General features: G+C 46.5%; 1 long non-coding RNA gene across 1 annotated transcript; it reads right to left on the reverse strand.

The window, feature by feature from the left end:
- Positions 1–9,155: 9,155 nt before the first annotated feature.
- Positions 9,156–10,184, reverse strand: LOC308055229. Its single transcript, XR_013924487.1, has 2 exons — positions 10,079–10,184; positions 9,156–9,525 (listed from the first exon to the last, which is right to left on the reverse strand). It is a non-coding gene; the product is annotated as an uncharacterized lncRNA (long non-coding RNA).
- Positions 10,185–17,990: the final 7,806 nt, after the last annotated feature.

Consider the following 17,990-nt stretch of genomic DNA (forward strand, 5'->3'; position numbering starts at 1 on the left):
ACATCGTCCGCTTCTTTTTATTGCTGCTCATCAGGGAATGCCTCTCCAGCAAAAGTCAGAACCTTGCGGCAATGATTCAGCACCTGGGCGCCGAAGGTTCCCTGCCCTTTGTGCCAGTGTGCTAAATGTTTCCATCCAAGGAAGCATTACCATCAACGGGCACCCAGGGCTCACGGCTGCAAGCATGCACAGTAGCTGCACAGCTTTACACTAGGCAGGGTCCTCTTACTGTCCCCGTATAGGAGCTCTGGGTTCTGACATGTTCATGAGGGTAGCAAAAAAGATAGCAAAAAGCTAGGACAGCAGATAGCAAAACCTTTAGTTTGTTGTGTTAACATTGTAACTATGGTTAGAGCCCAAAGTTGGAAAATACTATATTAATGGTTCACCAGAATGAACTTTTGCTGCAGTATTTCAGGTTGGTTACAAATACAGTTCAAGTTGTGAATACCTCTGTGTGTCTGTGTTTACATGCATACATGTACGTATTGTACCTTTATACCTATATATAGACGCACACACATATATATGTAGTTGAAGATGTTCTGAATAGCATTTTTTATATTATTGGATACTACTAAGTGCTGATATATTTTCATTACAGTTTTCTAACGCGTGCCTAAGACTTGTATCTAAACAAAATACATTTCTGTTTTAGCCTCCCAGGAATATTTGTACCCAACCTAGAAGAAAGTTACACAGAAGTAGAAGCGCCTTCCAAATGACCACCAAGTGGTACTCTATGTAACATGAACACCAGCGACTTTGAAATTCTGAGACAGTACTGCCTTGGAAACCATCACCTTTGCATTGAACACCAGATAACATATACATAATATTCACTGCTTTTTTAACTCTTTGCATCACTATTGTAAGTGGAGATAGGCTAGAGATGAGAAAAACCTGAGGGGTTTGGAAAGTTTGATAGAGGTTACTTGTTCATGTGTTTCAGTTTTAGTGTCTAAATCCTAGATAGATCTTACCTTCATTTACTTACTCCTGGTTTGGATTGAAATCTCTGGCTGTGGGTTCCTGACCGTGTTGATTTATTTCAAGTCTTGTAAGCAAAGAGAAAATACATGGTTCATCCTTGACCTTTGCGGGCCAAGAGGTTTCCCGTATTAGATGAGGTACCGGGCACCTGCTAGGGCTCCAGCCGCCTCCTGTCTGAAACACCAAATGATGGAGCACGGTGGACTATATGGGAGCAATGAGGTCAGAATTTCTTTCCTTCCACATACAGATATTATCTGACATTGCTAAAGCTTCCCCAAAGTTACAGAGCACTTTGAAGATTCATGGAAAAGAGGAGCTAAACTGCCTTTAACCGTCCTGCCTAGAGGCAAAAAAAATTCATCCAGGCTTGAGGTGACCCCCACTCGAGGGGGTGGGGAGCCCAAGGAGTGGCTGGGCTGGGGCAGGCTGCAAGACACTCATGGGCACTGCTAGGAAGAAACAAAAAAAGAAATCGCCTAATGTATTAAAAAAAAAAAAAAAAAGTAGCGCTGTGGAATGCTTTTCTATTGAGCTTGGGGCAAAGAGCCTGCATGCATTCCTGCTCGAGAACCGGGGCAAAGTAGGCAGGAGATGGTACATGCAGCAAATCCCTGGGGTGCGGGAGCGCTGCAGGGAGTGCGGCTCTCCTACCCGGGTGTGCGGTGGCACCGGCATACCCTGCGTGAGCAGAGGTGGGATTGCACAGCCTTGCCTTACCGCCCGGATGGGAGCTGTGCTTTAGCTTTCCTGGGAAGCACTCAGGATTCACAGACTGCAGCTGAGATACAGCTTCAATCACAGTCAGAGCGCCTGTGGCCTGTTCCACAGTGTTAAAAAAAAAGGTAATTTTTTTCCCCCTCCTTTTTAGAGGAATTTATTTTTGTGTCAGCTTTTGCATGATAGTATGATACTGAGTAAACTGGGCATCTTGTTAGATCATGCCACACCAGCTACTACTGTTCTACTGTTGAAATCCGTTACCAGATTTTGGTGCGTCCAGCAAGTACAACTTCAAAGCAATACAGATACCTAGCACACACATGCACGCAAAGTCCCTTCTTGCCAAGTACAATTTTAATCACTTTCATACTTGCTGCTTGCAATTATTTACATCAGCAATACCTACTGCATTGTCACATTTTGTCTTGCCAATACTCACACCATGAGATCACAGGATCATAGAATGGTTTGGGTTGGAAGGGACCTTTAAATATAATCTAGTCCAAACACCCTGCCATGGGCAAGGACATTGTCACCTAGGTGAGGTTGCTCAAAGCCCTGCCCAGCCTGGTCTTGAACCCTTCCAGTGATGCGGCATCTACAGCTTCTCTGGGCAGCCTGTTCCAGTATCTCATCACCCTCGTTGTAAGGAATTTCTTCCTCACGGCCAAGCAAAACCTACCGTCTTTTAGTTTAGAACCATTGCCCCTCGTCCTGTCACTACAGGCCCTGGTAAAAGGTCTCTCTGTCTTTCTTATAGGACTGCTTTAAGTATTACAGGCAGTGATAATGTCTCTCCGGAGCCTTCTCTTCCCCAGGCTGAACAATCCCAACTCCCTCAGTCGTTCTCCGTAGGAGAGGTGTTCCGTCCCTCTGATCATTTCTGTGGCCCTCTTCTGGACCTGCTCCAAGAGCTCCATCCAGGTCTTCCCTGTGCTGAGGACTCCAGAGCTGCCAGCAGTACTCCTCGTGTGGCCTCAGCAGAGCGGAGGGGCAGAGTCACCTCCCTCGACCTGCTGGCCACATTTCTTTTGATGCAGCCCAGGATAGGCTTGGGCATCTGGGCTGTGAGCACGCACTGAGCACTACAGAGGCATCTGGGCAGGCCGGGCCGATGGGCCAAGGCCAGCGGTACGAGGTTCAACAAGGCTCGGCGCTGGGTCCTGCCCGTGGGGCACACCAGCCCCCCACAGCGCTGCGGGCTGGGGCAGGGGGCTGGGAAGGGCCTGGGGGGAAGGGGCCTGGGGGGGCTGGGTGACAGCTGGGCATGAGCCAGGTGTGTGTCCAGGTGGGCATGGGGGGAGCGTCGGGAAAATGTTAAACCTTGTGGGTTGAGATAAGAACAATAATTGAAATAAAATACAATAATAATAACGATTGTAATGAAAAAGAGAAGGGAGTAAAACCCAAAGAGGAAAGAACCCAAGTGATGCACAGTACAGTTGCTCACCACCCGCTGACCTATGCCCAGCCAGTCCCCCAGCAGTGAACCCCCCGGTTTCTATACTGAGCATGATGGGGTGGTTCGGTGGTTCTGTGGTGTGGGATATCCCTTTGCTCTGCTCCCTCCCAGCTTCTTGTGCACCTCCTTGCTGGCAAAGCGTGGGAAACTTGAAAAGTCCATGGTTTAGAGTAAGCACTACTTAGCAACAACTACAACACCAGCATGTTATCAGCATTATTCTCCTACTAAATCCAGAACACGGCACTGTACCAGCTACTAAGAAGAAAATTAACTGTATCCCAAACAAAACCAGGAGAAAACCTTACTTCCCTCCATTGAATTTCTCTTCCTGAAAGCATCATCTTCTGTTTCTGTGTGCTTACTGCTAAATGATACTGAAAACAGTTCTGTACTAAAAAAGGAAACTGTTTGTAAGAGTTCAGATGTTCAGAAGAAACAGACTTTGTTTTCATGATAAAAGCTTTATGCTTTTTCAGTCAATAAGCTCTGGCAATATCTTACAGCAATACTCAAAAACCTTACTGAGATACTGGCACTCGTACTGAAAGCAATCGGGGTCAAAGAAGAGACATGGACAAAACGGGACAAACTGGTATCACTTCCACATGTGGTCCAGGCTTTCCCAAGAAGCATTAGCAGCCTCTTAACTAGTGACGGTGAGTCCTGATGTGGTTTTCGTGAGTTACCACCTCAGTTATTTCCTTTTTCCCTAACCTACAGCGTGTAATTTTTTATTCTGGATGGAAAGAGGTTTTCCAAGGCAGAAATTTTGCTCATTGAAAGAAGTTGCATTTTATGAACCTCCCATCAGAGTGGATCTTCAGAGATGACATGTGGCAGTAAAAGTCAGCAGTAGCAAGGCTTTTCACTCTCTTTAAAAAAAAATAATAAAAAAATATCTTTTTACAAAGACCCAAGCACAGCCCGTCTTCCAAAAGCTGATGAAATCGCTGCTCTTTGGGCTCTCACTTGTAGCAGTCGAGGTACCACAAACGTGCTCCTCTGCACGCTTCAGTACAGCCAGAAGCGCTGGCGAATCTGCCTGTCCTTTCTGGTAGCCTTATGCATTGCAGCACTGGGGATTTGATTAGTATTTTTTCCCCACCCAGAAGTAGAACACAATGGAGGATCTCTTCCCTCACTGATTTTCTATCATAAATGAAACTTTAAAAGACATTTCAAATCATAAAGTTTACAAAGTGACTTGCATTGTTTAAACTGCAACTGCCCAATAGCTGAAGCACATAATTTATTAGATGTCTCTAAGCAGTTAGGGATTTGTTCTCAATGTTGAAACAGAGCAAGCTCTTAAAAAGATTAGTCAGGATGGGTTTGGTACAATGCTCTGGGTGATGCTCTGTTTGTGTTGAGATAAGATGAAAAACTTTGTGTTGAGATAAGATAAATGACAAATGACGGGCATGGCCTGTTCCATTCCACACGGTGTTAAAGTTAAGGAATGTAGTCTGAATAATTGGAAAAGGTTCCACTGACCATGTTAAAGGAATGTACTCTGAATAATTAGAAAAGATAAGGTGGGCACCTGAAGGACACAAGGAGACCCTGAGTCAAGAGATTGTTGAACAACAAAAATTGAAAGGTTTACTCCACCTAGATCCCACCTATTATGAATAGAATAATTAGATGTCGAAATCAGATGAGTATGTATGTAAAGATGTTGTAACCTCTCATGAAAACTGTATAAATTACCTGACTTTTCACTGAAAACTTTGGGGTTAGTTTGTCCGGTGTGAACCGGCTAGCTCCCCAATGTTGCACAAAATAAATACCTTTGCTGCTTAAAGACAAAATTTGTCTCTGAGCCGTTACTCTGTGCCATTTTGGCATCAATGTTTAAAAAGATGCAACTGAATGTTATGGGATTTTCCCCGATATTTTGAAGGAGTGCTCTGAAGTACTTTGTTTGTCTCCTTCTTGCAATGGGACGTTTCCCTGGCAGATCAGTAGCATCTCTCTTGGGCAGCACAGCTGGCCAGATGTCACTCCTAATTATGTAACCAAAAAAAAATACCCTAGTCAAATTATAACTGTGTATTTTGGAGATGGATAATTTAACCGTACCAGTTCACAGCTATGCAAGTTCGATTAATGCAAAACAAAAATCAAACGCTTCCACACTGTAAGTATTTTTATTGGATGCACATAAACATACCCACACCTTTTTAGTAGAAAGTGAATTACCGAGATTTGTTCTTTATTTTTCATTTTGCTCTTTGAAGTTTTACACTTTTGGCTTTATTGACCAAGCGAGCAAGACGTGCAGCAGCAGCGCAAGGGCTGTGGCTGTTGCGGTGGATCCGTAAGCCTGGATTCTGATGATGGTACAGCCTCGTCCTGCGGCCTCGTGGGGTTATCTCCCTGAGCGGTGCTGCAAGGGTGGTGCTGTGGTTGAACCCGGCAAGCAGCTAAATACCACACAGGTGGCACTTTGGCTCATTTTGTCCTGCCCCACGCCCCTACCCCCTACCCCAGCGGGTTGGGGATAGAACTGGGGTGGTGGTGGCAGGGTGTCGCTGGTGTCAGATCTGTGGGTTGAGATAAAGACAGTTTAATAGGCCAGAAAAGGAAGTGGAATAAGAAAAGGATTAGAGTATACAAGTGATGCACAAGGCGGTTGCTCACCTCCCGCTAACTGCTGCCCAGCCGGCTCCCGAGCACTGCCCCCTGGCCAGCTTTCCCCCGGTTTATACACTGAGCATGAAATAAGGTAAGGCACAGCCCTTTGGCCAGTGGGTCAGCTGTCCCGGCCGTGTCCCCTCCCAGCCTCTGGTGCCCCCAGCCCTCTCGCTGGTGCGAGAAGCTGCAGCCCCCGGGGCTGCCGGGCAGCACACACCGACTGCAACGGCGTCACCAGCCTGGGGCTCATCCCACAGCAAATCACAGGGCTGTGCCAGCTACCGGGGGGAAATTAACTGTCCCAGGCGGAACCGGTACGGAAGGGATGAGACATTTTCCAGCACCAGCCGGAGCGTTTGCTTTTGTGCCAGGCACGTGTGCCAACCCGCAACGAGCAGCCGTAACAGCGGCGTTCAGAGTCCAGCCCGCTCGGGCTGCAAGAGGACGCGCCGCGTTCCGAGCTGCGCCGCTCGCCCAGCGCCCCCTTCAGCTCAGCTGCCCCCTGCCCCGCACCCGCCCCAGCCCCTCCGCGCCCCGCTGGGGTCTCCTTCACGTGCCCACATGCCGGGGGGGGGGGCGGGTCTGGGGCCGGGGGCGTCCGTGCCCTGGGGAGCCCGTCCCGGTGCGGGCACGGAGGGGAGCGTCGCAGAGCCCCCCGGAACGGCGAGCGCGGCTCGGGGAACGCCGGCCGAGGCGTCCCGGGGCCGGGGGGGCGCGGGGGCCCCCAGCCCCGCAGCGGGCTCGCTCCCGGGGCTCGCTCCCCGGGCCCCGAGTAACCCCCCGCCGACCCCCCGGCGCCGGGCGAGGGGCTGCGAGGGAGCCCGGGGGAGGGGTCGGGCCAGGGCCCCTTTCCCCGCGGGGCTCCGGCTGAGGGCCGGGGCGGGGGGACCCCGGGGCGGGCAGCGGGGCGGCTGCCGGCGGCGGGGCCGGGGCGGGGAGCGGAGCGGCCGCTGAGCGCCGCCGGGCCGCGGCCGCGCCGGGGCAGGTGAGCGGGGGCCGGGGCGGCGAGCGGCGGGCGCGGGGGAGAGCGCCGGGGGGCGGCGGGGCCCGGGCCGGGGCGGGGAGCGGGGCCGGAGCCGCGCTGGGGGGCGCGGGGCTGCGCGGGGGGCCGGGGGCTGCGCTGCCGGGGGGCGGCCGCGCTGTGCCGGGAGTGCCGGGCGGTGCCGGCTGCCGGCACTCGGCTGCGGCCGCGCTGCCCGGGCCGTGCCGGGGGCTGGCGGCGCTGCGGGCCGGAGCGGCGGGGCCCGGGCTGCCGGCGCGGCGCGGGGGGCGCTTTGCTGCGGGGGGCGAGCCCGGCGGGGGGGGGGGGCGAGCGGGCCCGAGGGGGGGCTCCTTCCGCCGCGCCCCCGGGGGGCGGCCCGGGGGTCCCGAGAGCCGGGGGGGCGGCGGCTGGCGCCTCCCCAGAGCCCCCCCGAGCCTGCCGCGGCCCCGCTCGCCCCGCGCAGCTGCCCCCCGCCCCAGCCCCTCCCCCGCAGCCGGGCCGCAGCCCCCCCGCCCCCGGCCCTGCCGTGACGGCTCAGCCGGGCCCGGTGCGCCGGGCGCTGCCTTGGCGCGGGTGCCGGTAGCCCCGGTGCGGGCAGGGAGCGGCGCCTGCGGAGCCCCCGCGGCAGGGGGGGTCGGCCGGGCACGGGGGAAACTGCTCCGGGGGGGATTAGAGAGAACGGGCCCCTCACGGGAGCGCACATGCTGCAGGAGGCTTTTTTCGGGTAAAATGCAGCTGCCGCTGTCAGGGTGGCTGCCAGGCAGGGCATCGACGGTTCAAGGGTTTTGCTGTTCGGGCTTTTTCAGACGAGCTCGTTCGGTGGTGGAACTTGAGAGTCAGTGAATAACGCACGTTGGGCGGAGGAGTTGTCCCAGGTTCGGCAGCTGCAGAATGAGCCCTCTGATACTGCTGGAAACGCTGAGCAGAAGCCTGAGGAGGGAAGATGAAGTAACAGAGTTCTCAACGAAGCAAAAGCATGGAGTTTTGTCCTTGAAGTATGCCTTACCTACTCAGATTTTTTGGGATAGGATCACAAATTTTCATCCATTTGCTGTTTTCATCTCTGGAGTGCTTCTGGTTTTCTCCAGTGTTGCACAGCTGCACGCAGCTGGCTGGGGAGAGCTGGCTGTTCTCGTGTACAGAGAGCAGCACGCGTCCTGCCGGTCAGCCAGCCCCGTCCACAGGCTGGTGCTGCATTCCGTCTTTTTCTGAAGGCTGGATGTTCAGCTGCCACAATTAATTTTCTCCCTTGTGAGTCAGGAAAGTGACATTGTGCTCCTCTGGGAGTACATGGTGTCTTTGAAGGCATTATGCTTACTGCTTTAGACTATACGTTGTGTGCCATCCCACACTGATTCCTGGTGACTAAAAAATGAAGGGACTAAAGTTCTACAAGAAAGTGGCTTGGGGTTTTTTTTTGTTTTTTGATAGATGCATTTGACACTCCTTCGTGTAGTTTGTCTTTATCTGTGAGGTCCTTGTTTAATTAATAGTAGTCAAATTCCAGAAGGGAAACTGAAACTAACTTGATGTCAGGGACATGCTGATCTGGGGAGAGATGAGAAGCACTGGAACAGTTGTGCGTATGTACCGTAAGAAAACAGTGTTGTCCAGAGATTGCTATAGTAGTAGTGTGAAGCCAAGAGGATGAGTGGCGATTAAGTTATTCCTGTGAGCTCACAGTGTGCCACAGGCAAATCTCAAGATGTTCCCTGCTTTGGAGTTTGTTCCTCTCTCTGTTGGTGGTGATTAGTTGGAAAGAAAGCCTATAAAGTACATTAGAATAGAAAAGCCTCTATCCTGTCCTTTCACCCACATTTTGGGCACATAATGCACAAAGATAAAGATTTGGAAGGGGCAAAATAACTAGTTAACATTTATTAACTAATCCACAGAATCTCTCCAAACATGAGACTGAGGCAAACAACTCAGGGGAAGGGTATGTGAGGGTGAGAATACGTTAAACAACTAACAAATAAAAAAAAATAAATTTGCAGTTGCATTAGCTAGGACCCTTCTTCTAGGTGATTTACATCTTTGCTGTGCCCAATTATACCATATATACCAATAATCAATATCCTGGCTGCCAAAATCTTCTAAAATTATTCTCAAAGTTTTTGTTTATGAGGCTTAGAAGTTCCTCTAGGAGGCCACACATCCATGGGTCCTCCTCTAGTACGAGTCAGGAATGGCCATTCCTCCTGGCACAAAATAATGAATTTTCATTTCAGCAAAGCCTGTGCCAGGGATATCTTTTCCCAATTCTCTAAAAACTCAGCAAGGGGTGCCTCCTTTTCAATGCTGGGTGTATTTTCCATTCTTACCGAATTCATTACCTTCCTCACCAGTATGCAATTTTTAAAATTTAAACGCAAGAGCACTTTCAGGTCTGTGTCTGGAATTACCCATGTCCAAGTCTCATCAGGCGATCTCACCTAGTTGCTGGCAGCATTGGTTTGGTATAATCACAACTTTGTTATAATTGGTTTGCTTTAATCACAACTCAGAGCTGGGCCACCACCCCAGTGAGTGGCAGAGAGCAAAGGGATACAGCACGGCGTATATACACTTACCAAATCATTAGTCAATGTCCGAAGTTTTTAGAAGTTTCCTTTGGTCTTGTCAGTTCTGCAAATCCATCACCTGACCCTGTCCCAGCTGATTATCTATTCGGTTCCAGTCTCTGCCTCGGTTCCAGGCTCCTCCTCGGATCGTGATCTTCTTTCTGCCAGCTTTAACTCACACACTCCTTCAAGCACACTTAAGTCTTTGAACAAGCAATTCCTATTCACATCTACTGATTTCTCTAGAAACACCTGTGTTTCTGCAAGCACCTGTGTGCACAAGTTGATCATCTGTTGTTTCTCTGTTCTCCCACTGACTAACTGGACTGGGTGTTAAACCAGCCTTGGATTAGGGCTATACTGGGGACGAGGCCTGGTTCTGCCACTTTAACTGCTTCAGCACTTTAAATTTCTGAATTCAAAACACATTTTCTTTAACAAGCAATACCAGAACAATGGAGAACAATTAACAATGGTTTGGTCACTGCTGATGACAATTGCTGTTTCTAGTGTATATTGCTATATGTCACGTTTATGAAACCTGGATCTGCAGGAAGAAAAATGTTCTGTTTCATGTCCACAGATGAGCTCCCTGAGATGAGCATCCACGTTTTAACAAGCCTTTACATCAAAGGCTGTAAACGAGTGTCAGTCTGCACAACCAGCTGGGAATCTTGTGTTGTTCCAGGCACATCTTTTTGTCCCGTTCAATACCTTGTCTGTGTGATTTGCCTTTTTGTCTGTCTTGTGCTCTCCTGCTAAAGACTTCATAGGCCTCAGTCTTCTGATACTGCTCCAGCTCCTGCATCTAATGCTCCTTATCTCTGTCTGCTCTCCAGGAGTTTCAGGGAGTTGCCTCCCCTTCAGGAGGAAGGGAAGAAAAACAACTTGCCAGATGAAGTGCTGGTCCATTTCACCTATGCAAACAGGAAAGGAGTGAAGAAACAATGAGAATGTACATGAGATGCAAAGACACAGGATTTCCGGATAATATTACTGTGTTCTGGTGTGTCGTGTCCGCCCCTTTTTTTTTTTCAAATTCAAATCACTATTCTGTTCACTCTTTTTTGTTAGATCTAGAAGTAGCCTGCTGCTAAGCTACTCAACTGAACTATCACCTACGCAGGGACTTCAGAATTGCCTTTCTGTGCCAGGATTAAATGCTGCCAAGCAGGAATGCCTGAACAGATCAAGCTTTAACGTTCAGACCTGTAACTGCAGGGTTCCAATACACCCTTGTTTTCGTGCCCCACAGACAAAAAAGCACTACTATTCTGCAACCACACACTTCGCCCATCTGACAGGCAAACAAAACATCATGGCTATTGGAACAGAGTAGCATAAAGGTAAAAGAGCCTAGGTGATATCAATTTAAGCTATCTACATTTAGGTTAAAAGAAAACTTCAGGCTAGAAAAAAAAACTATTTCACACGTGCATAATAGAATGAGCTGAACTGGAGAACTGTTTAGGGGGACCAATGAACTGAAAACCATTTAAGGAGTGGTCACAGCACTTGCTAAAGGGATCCTTTCCAGAAAGAAGTTGTTTTCCCAAGTTTTTACCCCAGCGAGTTTAAAATTCAATGGAAATAAGTATTCAATCAGAGTGAACATTAGTCACTGGGTATGCCTTTTATTTTTGTTATGTCATCGCAACAATACATGCAATAGTTATAAATTTCATGCATTTGCAAACCTGTTTTGATGCTGCTGAGGACACAGTTAACATTCTAGATTGGGGTGCAAATTTAGTGATGCTGTGTTTGCGTTTCTTTTGGACACTGTACGCTTCCAGAAGACATTAATTCTTCTCTTCTATCTCCAGCAATGTGCTGCTGACAGAGTACAGTAACTGAGTCAAAAACAACACAATTTTTTCCTCAACTTGTGTTTTGGATGGATTGTTTTGAATCACTAAGAAAGAGTTCTACTGTACTACCTGTAAGTAGATGTCCTAGGTTTTCTAGCACAGATCTGTACAGTTCTTTAAATATTTCTTTATATTTATATATTTTTATATATATATATATATACATTTCTTATAAAACTTCAACAAGAAGAATGATTTTTAGGGTGTTTGCTCTATGACTATGATGTGGAGAAATAGTGTGAAATGGGGACAATGGACATCGATTGTGATTGTATATGTCTGCTCAAGGAATGTGGGTATGGTGATTAGCCATGGGTGCGGTGTCTGGTCACATAGGCACACAGCTCTGAGCAGACGCCTACAGAAGAGAAACCCCTGGATCCGCGGATAAAACGGTATGTTTAGAAACAGGGCGGCTGGTGAGACGCACGGAGACGTCCGGCACGCAGCGTAGTCCCAGGAGGAAAGGTACCTTGGGAGGGGGTTTGATGACCAAGGAAGGGGTGGCCGCTAGCGATCTTGAGGGCAGATCGAGCAAACCCGAGGTTACTGCCATTCCTAAAAGCCCGGAGGCCTCGTGACGGAAAGCGGGGGGCGGGACGGAATAAGGCGGAATCTCACGGGAACAAGAGGGAGCTCACAACAAAAGTAAAAGGGAAACTTTTGCATAGGAAAAAGGAAGCTAAAAACTTCCTTTAAGTTGTCTTAAGAATTGGGGAATTCCTAGAATGTAACAACTGAAATAGCGCTCTGTGTCTTGTTTGTTCTATGTGTTGTCTTGTTATATGTTCAAAACTTGGAGTTATGAAATGTATGTTGAAAAATAATAATATTCTGGTAATCCGTGGCAAATAGCGGAAAACTTAACACTCTGCTTAAGACCAGGAAAAATTGTTTTTTTGTTTGTTGGCAATTGTTCATTGAAATGCATACTTTGTGAACTGTCAGTGTTCTTAAAAGTTGTACATAAGTGCACGGTACCGTATAACATACTGCTTGTGTGACTGAGGGCTGCCCGGAGAGTGTGAATGGTGTGATTGAGATGCGCATTTTGATTTTCCGTGTATAGCTTAATTATTTTGACTGAGTGTGAGTGCAAGAGTGCTTGAGACGCGCGTTTGAGTGCAAAACAAGCAAGGAGCTCTATCCGTGTTTCCGACCTTGGGTGGCTAAGGTGGCCGGAGAAAAACAAAGTAATTAAAATTGCAAAATGGGAAATGGAAGGAGTAAGCCCTGTGAAAAATCGCCCTTGGGTTGTATATTAAAACATTGGAGTGATATCGTAGGACATGGTGGTACCAAAAATAGAAGGAAACTGATTAACTATTGTAATCAGTGGTGGCCTTTGTATAAATTGGGGAGTGATGCGAAATGGCCTCAGGAGGGAGGAACGTTAGATTATAACACTCTCCTGCGATTAATGTTGTTTCTGAGGAGAGAGGGAAAATGGGATGAAGTATCGTATGCAGACATGTTCTTCGTCCTCCAGGACAAACCTGAGTGGCAAAAGGACTGTGGATTAGTACCCCCTCGGGATCCTATGGTACTAACACTAGAGAGAGTGCGGGATTAACATCACCTGATCTTTGATTATGGCTCTAGAAAAGGATAGAAAAAAAAAAAAAGAACAACTGAGACCTAAACTAGAAAGATGTTCTTGTTGAAATTTTTGTGTTTAAAAGCTCAGGTTGTGGTTCCTTCTGTGGAGCAACCAGAATGAAACACATTGTAAGATATAAACTTGTACTGATGTATGTAAAACCTGAGGCAGGTGTGTGTGTGTGTGGAGAATCAAAGACCTTGTGAAAGTGTTAAAGTATTGGGGTGAGTTTGTACAAACCCCCGTACCCCCTCGAAGGTGCGACTGAATCATGCTGGATGCATGGCAGGGTGTTTGCTATTTGCCTGCGAAGGCTGATATGTAAGAACACAGACTTAAAGCAACAAGTAGCAGATTTGCATTCAGGGTAAGAAAGAGTTAAAGCAGAAGTGCTGTTGCAGAGGCAGGCCTGTGTAACCTGCAGAGCAGGAACAGCATCTCCTGCCCCGAATCCTCCTGATGGTGGGGAGGAGGGGGTTGCTGTTGCTGACAATTGAGCTGAGGGACCTGACAATGTCACCCCAATTACTGCAGCATTTGCAGTACAACAGGACCGGTAACGGCCCCTCTAGGGCAGGGAATGGGTATGAGGTGGAATTTTAGTGAATACAAAACCAACTTATTTGTTAAACTTCAGTAAAAAAATAATAATAATAAAAAAATTGCTACAGTTGTGGGAGCTGCTGGCCACCAGGAAGACATCCTGAAACCTTTAAAGTACAAACTAAAAAATCAAATAAGAATGCCAAATTCACCAAAGTCTTTGTTGGGATGAGATTTATTAGAACATCTAGACATTTAAAGAAGGAGAAATGAAACTAAAAGTTAAAAATGATCAAGTAATTGAAATCTTGAGCTTATCTTGAATTCAACAGAAAAGAGGAAAAGAGGACCTCCCTGAAGTAAAATAATTTTTTAACCAGGTGTATCCAAAAATAAAAGGTGAAAAATGCTTTACCTGTTACAGTAAAAATGATAAGGGGGAGGCTTGCCCAGTTCAGATAAAAACAATATCCCTTGGTCAGCAAGGCTGTGGGGATATTGGCAGAAAAACTGAAATAAAATACACTCTGTAGTAGTTCTACTAATGTAAATCTGTGTTTTACCATGACTGTGACTTGTTATGGGATGTCCAGATGAAACTCTGCATTGACAACAAAGTACAAGGAATAAGGTTGGTCAGGTGCCTCCTACCATAGTCAAGGGCAAGACTGGGTTGGCCTCTGTGTTTGCTACCGAGAAGAATCTTGAGCTCCGCTGTTGGCTGCAACCCAGTAGGCGTTAAGCGGTGGGAACATGTGCCATGCCAGACCTTGATGTGAGGAATGGCCCCCTCTGTTATAAGAGGGTCGTCCAGGAAGGAAGAACATAAGATGACCCATTGAGGCACTGATTTGGAAATTGGAAACCGCCTGGCCGACCATGAGGCCAGACGAGTAACAGAGGAGGTAGGAAAGGAGGAATTATCCTTAATACCAGTTGATAAAATCCAAACTGTAAGTATAGATCAAGAGCCAAACTATTCTAAAGAAAACTTCAAGGTAATTCAGGACATGAATGATAAAATAAAACTAAGTAAGTGGACTTATTTAAGGGATGGTCATATAGTGGTGCCATCTCATTTAATATGGACCACAGCCCTATTATTAATAAGACGCATTGGGGAGGTGATGCTTTATATAAAAGTCTAAATCAGAAATTGATAGGGCGAAACTTGTATACTGTAATAAAACAGGTGACTCAGCAATGTGAAATGTGTTTATGCAATAATCCCAATAAAGCAAATAAAATAAAACTAGGGAACATTAGTAGAGGAAATGTTCCGGGGCAACATTGGCAGATCGATTTCTCGGAACTTCCTTGAAAAGGGGGGTATCGATATTTATTGGTACTAACAGATACCTTTTCAGGTTGGCCAGAAGCCTTCCCACGCAGAACTGCTAAAGCCCGGGAAGTGACCAAAATACTACTCCAAGAGATAATACCTAGGTTTGGAGTCCCAGCGGTAATGTCCTTGGATAGAGGACCACATTTTGTGTCCAGAATAGTACAACAGATCAGCCACCATCTAGGAATAGATTGGCAATTACATACCCCATACTGACCACAATCAAGTGTCCAGGTGGAAAAGACGAATCATCTAATCAAACAACAGATTGTCAAGCTAGGTCAAGAAACAAATCTAACTTGGCCCCAGTCTTTGCCATTAGCTCTTACATGAAATTGAACTAGACCAAGAGCAAAAGAGGGGCTTAGCCCATTTGAAATTTTATATGGACGACCCTATGGGGTACAAAAGGGGACGTCTTCACAGATTGGTGAAGAAGCAATGACTTCCTATATGGTGGCACTAAACAAACAATTAATAAGAATTGAGAAGCATGTGATGGAACACGCAGTAGGAGTCTGGATGGACCTGTTCACGATATACAACCGGGGGACTATGTATACGTTAAGTGTTTTACAGATAAAACCCTGGAACCACAGTGGACTGGACCTTTTCAAGTCCTACTCACCACCTACACTGCAATCAAGGTTGAGGGACAGAATTCTTCGATTCACCATACCCGGATCAAGAAAGCCCCTGCAACTTCATGGAAAGTAACCCCAGATAAAAAAGAACTGAAACTCAAATTTACTCGGACAAATGGGAACAATGTGGGTGGCAAGTAAGTGAACCTGAGCGGTTGTGGATCCACCATATGGGAAGGGCACCACAACAAACAATATAGAACAACAGAGTCTGGGACTGAGCCAGTGGCCACTCTTGCCCAATTTGTTATCAGTAAGCCCCAACTCAAACAAAGATATTTTTGATTAAAACAGATTTTATATGTATATATGAGGAACATTTAGATTCTTAAAATGATCAATAGTGGGTTTAAACCATTTGTGTTTTTTTGTACCCTCTCTCTTGCCTACAACCAAGAGCCTGATAACTGGCCTTGGAATCATGCCCAGAAAAAACACACTGGAATAATGGGAAAGGTGGACTCAAAGACGAAACTAGCTATGGTGGTTTATTCTGAAAATGAGGTATACCAAAGGAATCAATGGGATCGGGAGGATGTACACAAAGTCGACCGATTATGGGGAAAATTAGGAGATAGGATAAAAGTAGGGTGTCAAACATATAATGAAAAAGATAACACCAAGATTTCGGGAGACACCCTGATTAATGTCAGAAAGGTAGATAAGGAATTTACCCTTCTAAATACAGCCATATGCTTTAATTCACGGGAATGTTGGCACAATTTTACCTTAACCGAGCCCATCTTTATAATATGCCTAGGAAAGGAATCCTCAAGAACAGCTCTGACTTATAAGATCAAAATAACAATCATGCTAACCACTGTTCCTACCACCACCACAGTTACAACAACCCCATTAACGCTTGATCTTAAGTTAACTAAACCAAATCCAAAAATTTATACAATTGGACCATATGTTGACGTGCGGAATTAGACTCTATAACTCGGAAGTTATAAAGTAGGTATGTTTATTGCGCGCAGATGCACGGGGGATCGCTCCTCCACAAGCGTGCATACCCGAAGTGACGAACCATCCCACATTTATACAATGAAACAAATGAATATTCAATTAACGCCTATACATATTTGTTACCTAAACCCCGCTTCGTATGTTAATTAGCTTATCAGTCCGTTTCCTGGAATGTGGTGGTCTTGCAGGTTTGTAGGTGATTCATGTTCTTGTGACCATCTAATCTTTTTCAGCAAGGAAAGGTGATTCATGTCCTTGTGACCATCCAATCTTCTCCAGCAAGGAGACTTAGCACTCCCTCCCTCTAGATAGCATTGGAATGTCTCTCATCTTCTCTCATTCTCTTTTAAATAGCCCCTTTTGTTAGAGAAAGAAGGGCAGGCGTCTCCCCGTCTCCCCTTTGTTAGAGGAAGAGGGGCAGGCGTCTCCTCAAAAACTGTAGTTGTCTCCTCAGAGCTGTGTGCCTATGTGACCAGACACCGCACCCATGACTAGTACCATACCCACATTTCTGAGTAGACATATACAATCACAGTCGGTGTTAAGCGTCCCCATTCCACACTATTTCTCCATATCAATGTAATCAGGAATACAGGTCAGCAACAAATGTTGTTTAACCCAGAATGGTCTCTTAAAAGTATAGAGTTACAAATACAAGTCAATGTTTCTGTTGTTAAGCCATCCTGTTCCCCCTTCTTACGAACCTCTTATGAGGGATGGACAACTTGGTTAAGAAAAAGGGGAAATATTTATCGAAACCGAATAGTGAAGGATGTAACTGGAATATTGGGAACAGGACTCGGAGTATTAAATTCCATAGACTCAGAGGTGATAATGAATAAACTATCCGCCACCACGGCTGATCTATCAAAACTACAACAACCACTAAAATCTTCATTATTGGCATTAGGGGCACACCAATGGTTGATATCGAAGGTACTCCCCAGGTGGGAACAAATCAACATGAAAGATCATCAACTCATCACTAAGGCATTAGGTGGTTTACAGGACGACGTCGCCCTGGCTCTAAGTTGTATCCAAGCCCAAATGTGGATGCAATCAATAGCTGCATCCATAATAAGAGAAGGAGAGGAAGGCATATTTCCTACGGAAATTCGAAAGATGGTTTGGGACAATGCTACGGAAGTAGAAAGAAAACTCCAGTCATGGTGGAATATGGTGAACTTTACCTACGACCCCAACACACACACAATCACAGTTTTTGTATTAACCATACATAATGCAGTAATAATTACCATACACCCCATTGTAGCCCTTGGAATTAACCATAATGGGGTGCTCCTATACCCTTTTGAACATAGAACATGGGCCAGAAAGATAGGCAACAAGTGGCAAACAGTAGATTTAGAATCTTGTATTATGCGAGAGCAGCAGGGCTTCCTCTGTGAAAGCAATACTATAATGGCCCAGGATACTTGTTTAGATACAGATCAGAAAATATGTCATTTCGAGGCCCAACCAAATGCAAACTTGAAAACAGTAATTATATATGCAGGGAAGGGGTGTGCGTGTTTGAGAACTAAGTGTAACACAATAACTGTAGATGGAGAGGTAAAGGAGACTGCACAATATTCAAATTACTATATCTGTAATTTTACATCTAACTTTACCCTATCACAGATGATAATTCCTA

Source organism: Falco punctatus (genome assembly GCF_963210335.1).
Source record: "Falco punctatus genome assembly, chromosome: 18".
NCBI classification, from domain to species: Eukaryota; Metazoa; Chordata; class Aves; order Falconiformes; family Falconidae; genus Falco; species Falco punctatus.